We start from the raw sequence: 14,247 nt of genomic DNA, 5'->3' as shown, positions 1-14,247 counted from the left end.
TTCATGGATAGTGACTGTAATGTTCTTCTGTTTAGTTTGACTTTTGTGATTGGTTGCTAGTTTTTCAGAAAAATCAGTAATTCTGAATTTTAAATCTTCAATTTTTTTAATTCATAGTTAACATAAGACAATACAAATTTAAGTGCTTTCTGTTAAATACACAGAGCAGTTAGTGTCGATTTACAGTATATTCAGCCTATTCATTTACTATGCTGAAAATTTAGTTTATCTAAATACTTGTGAATTTCATTTTGCTGAATACTATATAGCTTTGTTGAATATCTAAATATTCAGCCGTTGAACAATTACTTCTTACTTTCAAGATATACATTATTTGTATTCTTAATACAAGTGGAGAAAAAAAAATTAAGAGATAAAAAAATTTTTTAAATGATAAGTGTAATAATTATAAATAAATATAATAAACAATATGAATTATATTTATCATTATTCATAAACAGGGGTCTGTTTAGAAGAAATTTGGGTCCGTTAACGGACCCTTCACAAAATATCTTTTCATAAAAACGGACCCTTCACAAAATATTTTAACTTAAAAACGGACCCTTCACAAAATATTTTAACTTAAAAACGGACCCTTCACAAAATGATTTTTCTTTTAATCGGACCCTTCACAAATTTGTTTATCTTCATTATTATTTTGTTAATCGAATAAACCCTTTCCAGGGCAGAAAACAAGAAGGATTGATGTAAACGAATTAAGTTTTGTCTTCGGCAGACGATTCTTCCATTATTCGTCCGAAATTAATATTCTGCGTTCAGCAGTATAGGCTAAATACCAAATATTTGTATGTTGCATCTCTACTTTAGAAGCAGCAATTGTTGTTTATTTTTTAAAATTTAATTTTTTTAATTATAATTTTACAGTGTTGAGCATAATCTTGTATATCTTTACAATTTAAAAACTCCTTGAAAAAGTTTTTTTTTCCAATAACGGACCCTATTTGCACAAATTCATAAAAGCGGACCCTGGTTGAAAGAATGTGAGTAATTTTTTCACAATTTCACGAAAAACGGACCTTTCACAAAATGTCTGGACAGACCCCTGATATATATAACTACTTTTAAATTCAAATTAACATACTGGATAATAAAGATATTCAGTCAAACATTAAAAAAAATTTTTTATACACTTGCATCAAGTTTGTATTTATACAACATAACTTGTAAGCTCCTTATAAATATAAATATTAGTTATATGTTCCTTATATGTCAAAAATGCATGGTAATAAACTTTTAATTTTCTTAAATATCAAAAAGAAATTTTTTTTTCAAAATATAAATATTTAAACAATTTTTGTGCAAAATTTTTCTGCACATGGATTTGAATATAAATTTCTGAGATTTTAAATCTGTTATTTTACCTTAATTTTAATAAAAAAATATTTTAAAACCTGCTGATTACCTATAGTATAATTAAATTTCCATATAATGCATGGCAACTGTTGGTAGTTTTGAGGTTTATATATTTTCTTGGCAAACTTCAGTTTTTGACGGTTTAAACCAGTATTATACCCTTGTCATGTCAAAAACCCAACCCTGAATTTGATACAAGGATAGAAATTACGAAAATTAGGCGCTATATAGTGAGTAATAATCTCTTTACATTTTCACTGGTCTGTTTATGCCCCGATTAAATTTTTTGTGAACAAAAAAGTACTAAAGTAATTTTAAATAAAAATTAAAATACAAAGAATGTGTAATGTTCGCAATTATGATGAAATACAAGTTTCAAAATATTAGGTCGTCACCCAACTGCCGCAAAAAGAAATCAAATATACAGGATATATAATATTGATCGCCGTTTCTCAGAATCCTCAAAACGTAAATGAAAACAGTATGAGCATTAAGGTTTGAAAATTAATAGTGAAACATTGGGAAAAAAAATGAATAAAAAGTTTTTTAAGAAAAAGTTATTGAAATTTAAGAAATCTAGAGAAAGAGGGACAAAGAATCAAAACCTGTTTAGTTGCAGGAAAAAAAAGGAGTTCAACTGCGATCATTGGAAAGTTATTATCAGGCTATCAAACTGGTTTTGTTATTTTTTATCCAGTCTTTTTCGCTAGTGATTCAACTCTCTGCTTTTAATAATTAATTTCAATATAATATTTTTTGGTCACTTTAGCTTGCCAATTTAGAATTTATTGGGCTTATATTAACTGTTTTATGTTTTTTTTTTTAAAAGTTACGAAGCCGGCTAATTAGACTGCTTAAAAGGAAACTGATTAGCATGTTAGTCAACTTTTATACAAAAACGTGTAAAGTTGTGAAAAATTAAAGAGCTACCAGATATATTCGTATATTTAAAATCTTATTAATTTGGCAATATTTATTTGTCTTACCTCTCGTCATTTATTAGATATCAATAACTTAAAATGGATAGAAAATATCAAAATGGATTAGAAATCCGAAGTATTTAAAATCGCAAAGGTAGAGATTAAATCTAAATTTTACTGTACTTATTGATTGTTTAAAAAATTCTATGTGTGGTAAATTTTTTTATACTTTACACAATAGATTTATTATTTCATAAAATGTAATAATTTTTTCTCCTTACGCTTTGTCAGTCATAGTACAAATGCTCAGTATTTAAACGTTTCCCTCTAGTAGAGTCGAAATCGTTCATAATGAACCCAGATTTAATGAGTAGCCGGATTTAACGAAAAAACCAAAAATACTTGTTTGGTAAGGCCAATTGGAACTTAGCTCGCTTTTAAAGAGCAAACCCCGGTTTCAGCAATCAATATTTTTGTGATTCATAAGCAGGGGTCTGTTTAGAAGAAATTACGGACCCTTCACAAAATAATTTCTTTTAATCGGACCCTTCACAAATTTGTTTATCTTCATTATTGTTTTATGTGTTGCATCGCTAAATTAGTAGCTGTAATTGCTGTTTATTTTTTAAAATTTAAATTTTTTAATTATATATTTACAGTGTTGAGCATAATCTTGTATGTCTTTACAATTTAAAATCTCCTTGAAAAAGTTTTGCAATAACGGACCCTATTTGCACAAATTCACAAAAGCGGACCCTGATTGAAAGAATGTGATTTAACGTTTATTTTATATTCACTAATTACGAGTAATTTTTTCACAATTTTACGAAAACGGACCTTTTACAAAATGTCTGGACAGACCCCTGATAAGAATTACATTTAATTCCAACTCTCCAGCTCAGTTAATCCCTTCTTAGAACAATTCTTTTTTGATATTGATGAATATTTTTCAACGTTTTTTTTTATTATTTTTTTATTTTTTTTTTTTACTATTTGGGCCATAAAGCTTATCCGAAGAACTGTAACACTATAATAGGAATAGTTCAAAGCAATTTAATTACTTTTTTCATATTCTACACAGAAATAAAAAAACAAAAGAAATAAATATTGTATTTCTAATTTAGTAAGTAACATTGAACGTTTTTGATATTTTCACAACCGCTCGGTTAAACAGCATATATACAGTACCTTCGTGCTGCTTGCTGATTGCTATCTCCTATAGATTATATGCTTGCTATTTTGATGTGTGAAATATTGATATTAATATTATCAAATTTCTCTTTCAAGGTCATGAAACTAAAGAAATCGGAGCATAAGCTCGAAGAATTTTGATGAAAAAAATGATAAGTACCGATTTTATAGCTTGATTTCATTTCTCTCTCTCTCTCATATATATATATATATATATATATATATATATATGTGTGATATTTATTTTACTTCATTTATAAATATAAATGTATATAAGCCCAATAAAAACAAAAAGAGGATAAAAAGAGAAAAAAGATAATGCTTTTATAAATTTGGAAAAACAAAGCCTTAATTTCTCATTTAAATATTAAAATAGTTTAGAACATGCAACATTAAAAAAACACTATTCTGCATTTTTCTTCACAGAATTGATTTATTATTTATATACCAAGACATGTGTTTATTAAGTTTTGAAGAATTTGAATTTAAATAAACAAAATTAAATAGAGAAGGTGGATATAGTAGCGAAAGGTTTATTAACTATCAAATTATTTTGCGCGCAGCTTACAGAATGTTAGTAAGTCTCATATTACTTTAATTTATATTTTTTTGAGTATTTAAATTTTGAATATGGAAAATAATTTGCATACAATAACTTAATCATTATTTCTCTTGATCAGAAGGTCAAGCTAAATTAATTAATAATACTCTCGATATAAATTATATTATGTCCTGATTATGATTTAGAAATTATGTGTCGTTATCGGCACGGCTGCTATCGTGATAGTAAATATTTTTTTAATAACTATTCTCCTTTGTTTCTCCTTTTTTCTACTAATATTTTTATATACGATTATGTTCCTGCCAGTTCGATATCTTTTCGCTTTCTTTTGAGTCATTATGCCCCAACCAGTTCGAGTGATGAACTGGTTGATGATGGGGTATGTCTTCCAGAAAGTCCGGAATATGATTGAGTAATTCTGTATCGCTAGCGGTAAAAGAATTACTTGATCTATGTGCTTGTATTGCCGGGGCCGTAGTAACGATTTAGAAATTCATCTGCAGAGTGTAGTTGCAATGAATTTCTTAATCTAGGACCTGTCCGCCTTTCGGGCACTGGAAGCTTACTTGCTGTCGAGGTAATAATGCTTACTTTTTCTAACATTTTTCTTTGTTTTGCTTTTTTTCTTTTCTATGATTTTTCTAGTTATTATGCCCCAACCAGTTCGAGTGATGAACTGGTTGATGATGGGGTATGTCTTCCAGAAAGTCCGGAATATGATTGAGTAATTCTGTATCGCTAGCGGTAAAAGAATTACTTGATCTATGTGCTTGTATTGCCGGGGCCGTAGTAACGATTTAGAAATTCATCTGCAGAGTGTAGTTGCAATGAATTTCTTAATCTAGGACCTGTCCGCCTTTCGGGCACTGGAAGCTTACTTGCTGTCGAGGTAATAATGCTTACTTTTTCTAACATTTTTCTTTGTTTTGCTTTTTTTCTTTTCTATGATTTTTCTAGTTATTATGCCCCAACCAGTTCGAGTGATGAACTGGTTGATGATGGGGTATGTCTTCCAGAAAGTCCGGAATATGATTGAGTAATTCTGTATCGCTAGCGGTAAAAGAATTACTTGATCTATGTGCTTGTATTGCCGGGGCCGTAGTAACGATTTAGAAATTCATCTGCAGAGTGTAGTTGCAATGAATTTCTTAATCTAGGACCTGTCCGCCTTTCGGGCACTGGAAGCTTACTTGCTGTCGAGGTAATAATGCTTACTTTTTCTAACATTTTTCTTTGTTTTGCTTTTTTTCTTTTCTATGATTTTTCTAGTTATTATGCCCCAACCAGTTCGAGTGATGAACTGGTTGATGATGGGGTATGTCTTCCAGAAAGTCCGGAATATGATTGAGTAATTCTGTATCGCTAGCGGTAAAAGAATTACTTGATCTATGTGCTTGTATTGCCGGGGCCGTAGTAACGATTTAGAAATTCATCTGCAGAGTGTAGTTGCAATGAATTTCTTAATCTAGGACCTGTCCGCCTTTCGGGCACTGGAAGCTTACTTGCTGTCGAGGTAATAATGCTTACTTTTTCTAACATTTTTCTTTGTTTTGCTTTTTTTCTTTTCTATGATTTTTCTAGTTATTATGCCCCAACCAGTTCGAGTGATGAACTGGTTGATGATGGGGTATGTCTTCCAGAAAGTCCGGAATATGATTGAGTAATTCTGTATCGCTAGCGGTAAAAGAATTACTTGATCTATGTGCTTGTATTGCCGGGGCCGTAGTAACGATTTAGAAATTCATCTGCAGAGTGTAGTTGCAATGAATTTCTTAATCTAGGACCTGTCCGCCTTTCGGGCACTGGAAGCTTACTTGCTGTCGAGGTAATAATGCTTACTTTTTCTAACATTTTTCGTTGTTTTGCTTTTTTTCTTTTCTATGATTTTTCTAGTTATTATGCCCCAACCAGTTCGAGTGATGAACTGGTTGATGATGGGGTATGTCTTCCAGAAAGTCCGGAATATGATTGAGTAATTCTGTATCGCTAGCGGTAAAAGAATTACTTGATCTATGTGCTTGTATTGCCGGGGCCGTAGTAACGATTTAGAAATTCATCTGCAGAGTGTAGTTGCAATGAATTTCTTAATCTAGGACCTGTCCGCCTTTCGGGCACTGGAAGCTTACTTGCTGTCGAGGTAATAATGCTTACTTTTTCTAACATTTTTCTTTGTTTTGCTTTTTTTCTTTTCTATGATTTTTCTAGTTATTATGCCCCAACCAGTTCGAGTGATGAACTGGTTGATGATGGGGTATGTCTTCCAGAAAGTCCGGAATATGATTGAGTAATTCTGTATCGCTAGCGGTAAAAGAATTACTTGATCTATGTGCTTGTATTGCCGGGGCCGTAGTAACGATTTAGAAATTCATCTGCAGAGTGTAGTTGCAATGAATTTCTTAATCTAGGACCTGTCCGCCTTTCGGGCACTGGAAGCTTACTTGCTGTCGAGGTAATAATGCTTACTTTTTCTAACATTCTTCTTTGTTTTGCTTTTTTTTCTAAGATTTTTCTAGTTATTATGCCCCAACCAGTTCGATTGATGGACTGGTTGATGATGGGGTATGTCTTCCAGAAAGTCCGGAATATGATTGAGTAATTCTGTATCGCTAGCGGTAAAAGAATTACTTGATCTATGTGCTTGTATTGCCGGGGCCGTAGTAACGATTTAGAAATTCATCTGCAGAGTGTAGTTGCAATGAATTTCTTAATCTAGGACCTGTCCGCCTTTCGGGCACTGGAAGCTTACTTGCTGTCGAGGTAATAATGCTTACTTTTTCTAACATTCTTCTTTGTTTTGCTTTTTTTTCTAAGATTTTTCTAGTTATTATGCCCCAACCAGTTCGATTGATGGACTGGTTGATGATGGGGTATGTCTTCCAGAAAGTCCGGAATATGATTGAGTAATTCTGTATCGCTAGCGGTAAAAGAATTACTTGATCTATGTGCTTGTATTGCCGGGGCCGTAGTAACGATTTAGAAATTCATCTGCAGAGTGTAGTTGCAATGAATTTCTTAATCTAGGACCTGTCCGCCTTTCGGGCACTGGAAGCTTACTTGCTGTCGAGGTAATAATGCTTACTTTTTCTAACATTCTTCTTTGTTTTGCTTTTTTTTTCTATGATTTTTCTAGTTATTATGCCCCAACCAGTTCGATTGATGGACTGGTTGATGATGGGGTATGTCTTCCAGAAAGTCCGGAATATGATTGAGTAATTCTGTATCGCTAGCGGTAAAAGAATTACTTGATCTATGTGCTTGTATTGCCGGGGCCGTAGTAACGATTTAGAAATTCATCTGCAGAGTGTAGTTGCAATGAATTTCTTAATCTAGGACCTGTCCGCCTTCCGGGCACTGGAAGTTTACCTGCTGTCGAGGCAATAATAATTTTTTTCTTTAAATTTTTGTTTTTGTGTCTTATTTTTTGCGCAAAAAAAAATTTCCATTTAAATAATGAGGCGGGAATGCTTTTTTAAAAATAAAAAATAAAATCGATTATTTTTTTGTGCAATTACATTCCCAAAATTTTTTAATTAGATAAAAGTTTGACTTTTGTGCAGTCAATTTAATAAGATGAAAGTTTGACTTTTGAGCAGTCAATTTAATAATTAAAGACCGTGAACAAACTCTGCAGATAATATATTATCTGAAAAACTCACTCTTCACAATATTTTTTATTTAGAAGAAGTATACTTTTTTTAAAAATACTCTAACTGAGGGGAATGAGAGTTGATGACTGCCATAATTTAAAGTACTACATTTGTTCTGTTGTCATAAATAATAAAATAGAATGTGAGAGGAAGATTTGCTTGCATATCAAAAGTACTATATTTTTTAAGGTTATAAAAATAACTGTATTTTATTTAAAAAAGAATTTGCTAGAAATAATGAGATGAAAAATAGTATATATAATGAGTAATAAAAGAAATCATGAGTTCGTTTTCCAGTTGTTACAATTAAAAAATGGTGTTAACCATGATGTAAATGGACCTAAGTTTGTGTACACTAACCTGTGTTATTATTGTTCATATTTGTAAGAACCTTCATTTAAAGTCAAAATATTATCTGTTTAAACCTTGCCGAGAGATGCTAAAAAAATTTCAATGCAAGCCCAGGTAACGTTTTCTAAAAGCCAGAACAAACCATTAGTTTTTAAAAAAATTTCCAAAATAAAGACTTAATTGAACGAATTCCCTATACTATTAGTAGAGTTTTTCCAATGGCCCCCATCAAAAAGACCTTTTTCCCAAAGAAAAAAATAAAATAGTGAATTTAGTTTTGTAAGAAGGAAAAAAAATATTTTGAAAATAAGTTGAATAATAGTTTTGAATAATAAATAATTGCCCAATCTAATCAAAATACCTTTAAACAAAATTTTTAAGTCATACAACCCATAAGACTACTTTTAAGCTATACGTATATCTTATTTATTCCTTTTCAGGTAAAACTCATAAATATTTTAGTTTTTCTTTTAGTTAACAGAAGTATTGAAGACTACAAATACTTGGCTTAATTTTAATATTCTTTCTTTCATCTGTTGTTTATTATTCAGGGATGAGATTCTTCCGCGGGTTCGCGGATTTCCGCTTTTTTTCAGATTTTTCCATTTTTCCCCAAGTTAAAATGTTTTATGAGGAATTTAATTTTCCGCGAAGGGAAATTGTTGAAGTCCCTTTTCCTCCCTCTGAAGTTTCTCTAAAAATCATTTCCTTGGGATAAAACTGGTTGACCTTTATACAGGGATGAGATTTTTTTTGTCTCTCGAATTTCAGCCTTTTTATCAAAAACTCCGATTCTCTAAAAGTTTCGTTTTTTTTAAAATAAATATCCCGTTTTTTTAAAATTCAGTCATTGAAGTAAAATAATTATATTTATTTACGATTTTCAAAGATAAACAGAAAATTCAATCTACGCCCTAGCTGCTAACCCTTCCGCATTTTTACTTATTTTAGCTATTTTCTCCGATTTCACGCGCAGAAAATAAGATTTTCCGTATTTTTTATCCGTCGGCTGGATAGCTCGTATTTTCGTAATTCAGATCTCGATTTTTATTCACGCGATTTTAATATCAATCATCGATTTTCGTATTTACCTGATTTAAAAGTTGCACATTGCGATTCTTATTTAAGCTATTTAAATATCGTATATTATGATTCTTATTTACGACATTTAAAAATCCAATATCGTGTTTTGTATTTATGCATTTTTAAAATCTCGATTTTATTATCAAATCTCGATTTTCGTATTTACCTGATTTAAAAGTTGAACGTTGCGATTCTTATTCAGGCGATTTAAATATTGTACAGTGCGATTCTTACTTACTAGATTTAAAAAATCAATATCGCGATTTGTATTTACGAGCTTTTAAAGCCCCATGTAGCAATTCGTATTCACGTGAGCTTAAAATCCAATATCATGATTCGTTTTTGTGGTTGTAATATCGCGCGATTTAAAAATTATGCATCGTGATCAAAAAATTAAAAAATCATGATTTGTATTTTCGCATTTTTTAAATTCGATGTAGAGTTTCATATTTACGTGATTTAAAAGTCTCATATCGGGATTTATATTCACATGGTTTACAAGTTTAAAAATCGCACTTTTTTGTCAAATTTATATATATATATATATATATATATATATATATATATATATATATATATATATATATATATATATATATATATATATATATATATATATATATATATATATATATATATATATATATATATTTTTTTTTTTTTTTTTCCTTTTTTTTCTTTCTTTTTTTTTGTTTTTTGGATTTCCTCTTTTATACTTTCTGACTACTCTCATCCCTGTAATATGTAACTGATACGTTATTTGTTCTTTCCTTTCTCACCTTTTTTTAATCTTTATTTTTAATGGTTTTTTTTCTTCCTTTTTACTAATAACCACCTTGTTGCCTGCAATGCTGTTGTCTGGGGAAGACACTAGAATGTGCAATGGGCGTTGTAGGATGATGATGTCCCACCTCGTTGGAGGTAGGGAGGCCCAGTAACACTTTCAAAGTATCAGGCAGTACAAAACTCTCTTCTGTTATTATTTAAGCTCTAACGTTTCCTCATATTTTTTAAATATTCTTTTTCTAATATGTAACTGATACGTTATTTATTCTTTCCTTTCTCACCTTTTTTTAATCTTTATTTTTAATGTTTTTTTTCTTCCTTTTTACTAATAACCATCTTGTTGCCTGCAATGCTGTTGTCTGGGGAAGACACTAGAATGTGCAATGGGCGTTGTAGGATGATGATGTCCCACCTCGTTGGAGGTAGGGAGGCCCAGTAACACTTTCAAAGTATCAGGCAGTACAAAACTCTCTTCTGTTATTATTTAAGCTCTAACGTTTCCTCATATTTTTTAAATATTTTTTTCTAATATGTAACTGATACGTTATTTGTTCTTTCCTTTCTCACCTTTTTTTAATCTTTATTTTTAATGTTTTTTTTTCTTCCTTTTTACTAATAACCACCTTGTTGCCTGCAATGCTGTTGTCTGGGGAAGACACTAGAATGTGCAATGGGCGTTGTAGGATGATGATGTCCCACCTCGTTGGAGGTAGGGAGGCCCAGTAACACTTTCAAAGTATCAGGCAGTACAAAACTCTCTTCTGTTATTATTTAAGCTCTAACGTTTCCTCATATTTTTTAAATATTTTTTTCTAATATGTAACTGATACGTTATTTGTTCTTTCCTTTCTCACCTTTTTTTAATCTTTATTTTTAATGTTTTTTTTCTTCCTTTTTACTAATAACCACCTTGTTGCCTGCAATGCTGTTGTCTGGGGAAGACACTCGAATGTGCAATGGGCGTTGTAGAATGATGATGTCCCACCTCGTTGGAGGTAGGGAGGCCCAGTAGCACTTTCAAAGTATCAGGCAGTAGAAAACTCTCTTCTGTTATTATTTAAGCTCTAACGTTTCCTCATATTTTTTAAATATTTTGTTTCTAATATGTAACTAATACGTTATTTGTTCTTTCCTTTCTCACATTTTTTTAATCTTTATTTTTAATGTTTTTCTTTCTTTCTTTTTACTAATAACCACCTTGTTGCCTGCAATGCTGTTGTCTGGGGAAGACACTAGAATGTGCAATGGGCGTTGTAGGATGATGATGTCCCACCTCGTTGGAGGTAGGGAGGCCCAGTAACACTTTCAAAGTATCAGGCAGTACAAAACTCTCTTTTGTTATTATTTAAGCTCTAACGTTTCCTCATATTTTTTAAATATTTTTTTTCTAATATGTAACTGATACGTTATTTGTTCTTTCCTTTCTCACCTTTTTTTAATCTTTATTTTTAATGTTTTTTTTCTTCCTTTTTACTAATAACCACCTTGTTGCCTGCAATGCTGTTGTCTGGGGAAGACACTAGAATGTGCAATGGGCGTTGTAGGATGATGATGTCCCACCTCGTTGGAGGTAGGGAGGCCCAGTAACACTTTCAAAGTATCAGGCAGTACAAAACTCTCTTCTGTTATTATTTAAGCTCTAACGTTTCCTCATATTTTTTAAATATTTTTTTCTAATATGTAACTGATACGTTATTTGTTCTTTCCTTTCTCACCTTTTTTTAATCTTTATTTTTAATGTTTTTTTTTCTTCCTTTTTACTAATAACCACCTTGTTGCCTGCAATGCTGTTGTCTGGGGAAGACACTAGAATGTGCAATGGGCGTTGTAGGATGATGATGTCCCACCTCGTTGGAGGTAGGGAGGCCCAGTAACACTTTCAAAGTATCAGGCAGTACAAAACTCTCTTCTGTTATTATTTAAGCTCTAACGTTTCCTCATATTTTTTAAATATTTTTTTCTAATATGTAACTGATACGTTATTTGTTCTTTCCTTTCTCACCTTTTTTTAATCTTTATTTTTAATGTTTTTTTTTCTTCCTTTTTACTAATAACCACCTTGTTGCCTGCAATGCTGTTGTCTGGGGAAGACACTAGAATGTGCAATGGGCGTTGTAGGATGATGATGTCCCACCTCGTTGGAGGTAGGGAGGCCCAGTAACACTTTCAAAGTATCAGGCAGTACAAAACTCTCTTCTGTTATTATTTAAGCTCTAACGTTTCCTCATATTTTTTAAATATTTTTTTCTAATATGTAACTGATACGTTATTTGTTCTTTCCTTTCTCACCTTTTTTTAATCTTTATTTTTAATGTTTTTTTTTCTTCCTTTTTACTAATAACCACCTTGTTGCCTGCAATGCTGTTGTCTGGGGAAGACACTAGAATGTGCAATGGGCGTTGTAGGAAGATGATGTCCCACCTCGTTGGAGGTAGGGAGGCCCAGTAACACTTTCAAAGTATCAGGCAGTACAATACTCTCTTCTGTTATTATTTAAGCTCTAACGTTTCCTCATATTTTTTAAATATTTTTTTTCTAATATGTAACTGATACGTTATTTGTTCTTTCCTTTCTCACCTTTTTTTAATCTTTATTTTTAATGTTTTTTTTTTCTTCCTTTTTACTAATAACCACCTTGTTGCCTGCAATGCTGTAGTCTGGGGAAGACACTAGAATGTGCAATGGGCGTTGTAGGATGATGATGTCCCACCTCGTTGGACGTAGGGAGGCCCAGTAACACTTTCAAAGTATCAGGCAGTACAATACTCTCTTCTGTTATTATTTAAGCTCTAACGTTTCCTCATATCTTTTAAATATTTTTTTTCTAATATATAACTGATACGTTATTTGTTCTTTCCTTTCTCACCTTTTTTTAATCTTTATTTTTAATGTTTTTTTCAAGCAATAATTATTAGAGTTTTTAAATTATTGGTTTTTTTTTATATTGTTTCCTATTTAAGTAATAAAAAGTAAATGCATGTATGCGCAACTCAAAGTGTGTGTACTTTGTTTTTTAAATGGATAAAAAATTACGGAGTTACAATTATTTTTTTTTTTTTTTGACGTTCAGACTTACTTTTGCCCGTTAACTTTAAGAAGGTTGCCTTTTTAAAAAAATAATGAGGAAGAAATTTGTTAAAAGAAGCTTTTAATCAAATTTTAACTAAACAATTCTCAATTTTAGCATAATTCATAAAGTATTGTTATAGCAGGAAAATGATGCTCGGTAGGATGAAATTTTTATTCTCTGGCAAATCGAAAAGAAAAACATTTTAATATTTGATTAGAAAATAAGTTTGCTAAACTTATTTTAATTAACCATTAATGAGAATAAAATCAGATGCATATGGATGACTCTCCACAATTATAAGCTCAAACGTCAATTTATTTGTTATATCGTAATAAGTTGCTTTTTTTCTAAATGTTTTAAATCATAGAAACCAATTAAACAGGTTTCCTCCCCTCCTGTGATTTGGAACCATTTTTTACACTATCATTTCGATTGCATCGCATACCGAGGATGTGGAGTCATTTCGAGTTTTTTCTTTTATTTTTACATTAACGAAGTTTATTTTATAAGGTAAAGGAACATATAAATGTTTGGGGAACACATAGGATAAAATACTTATTAAACATTAAAACGTCATAAATAATTAATTAAATAAGAAATAAAATAAACTGGAGAAGTGAGAACAAGATTTTTGTTTCAAATAATATTTCATTTAAATTTCACCAGAATTGTCAGAAACTTCCTTCTTCATCAGCATAGCGGACAAAGACGTGAGGAAGAGGGTCAGAACAAAAATTTTTATCAACAATATTCTCCAATATGTTTTCCAAGTTGGATTTTCATTTTATTTTTCCCCACATGCAATTTTTAAGATTTTTGTAATACTAGGACTGTATTAATGCGAATTGTGGGGGGAGACATTATATTAAGTATAATTTTTTTTTTATCGACAGAGAATTTTTGCAGCTGAAATGGCCTTTTAACGAAAAGACCTTGTCATTGAAATTACCTATCGACCACGCGGTCTCACAGATTCATTATATACTCTCTTTTTTTTTCTTGCTAATTTCACCCGTCATTCACTCCTTACATCAAAAATCATTCACAATAGTTATTGCTTTTGCGATGATAAGCTACAATAATGTACATTAAAAATTAATCTTGGAAATAAATTTGTTAAATATGACTAGAAAAAAATTGTGTAATATACAACTTAAATGTGTAAAATAAAAAATAATGTTTCGTTTTTGCAACGTTATGTGAATAGAGGAGTAGGCTATTTAAAAAAAAATGCTTCTTTTCTGACAACTTCAACATACTATT

At 30.9% G+C, this 14,247-nt stretch overlaps 1 protein-coding gene across 1 annotated transcript in view; it reads right to left on the bottom strand.

Moving 5' to 3' along the window:
• Window positions 1–14,247, bottom strand: part of LOC147816079 (uncharacterized) — a 297,913-nt gene that overhangs the window by 48,952 nt on the left and 234,714 nt on the right. The gene's annotated exons all lie outside the window — the stretch shown is intronic.

The sequence above is a fragment of the Parasteatoda tepidariorum genome, chromosome 2 (genome assembly GCF_982258835.1).
Source record: "Parasteatoda tepidariorum strain Cologne lab strain chromosome 2, Ptep-v5.0, whole genome shotgun sequence".
Taxonomy (NCBI): Eukaryota; Metazoa; Arthropoda; class Arachnida; order Araneae; family Theridiidae; genus Parasteatoda; species Parasteatoda tepidariorum.
This window is presented reverse-complemented; position numbering and strand designations above follow the sequence as displayed.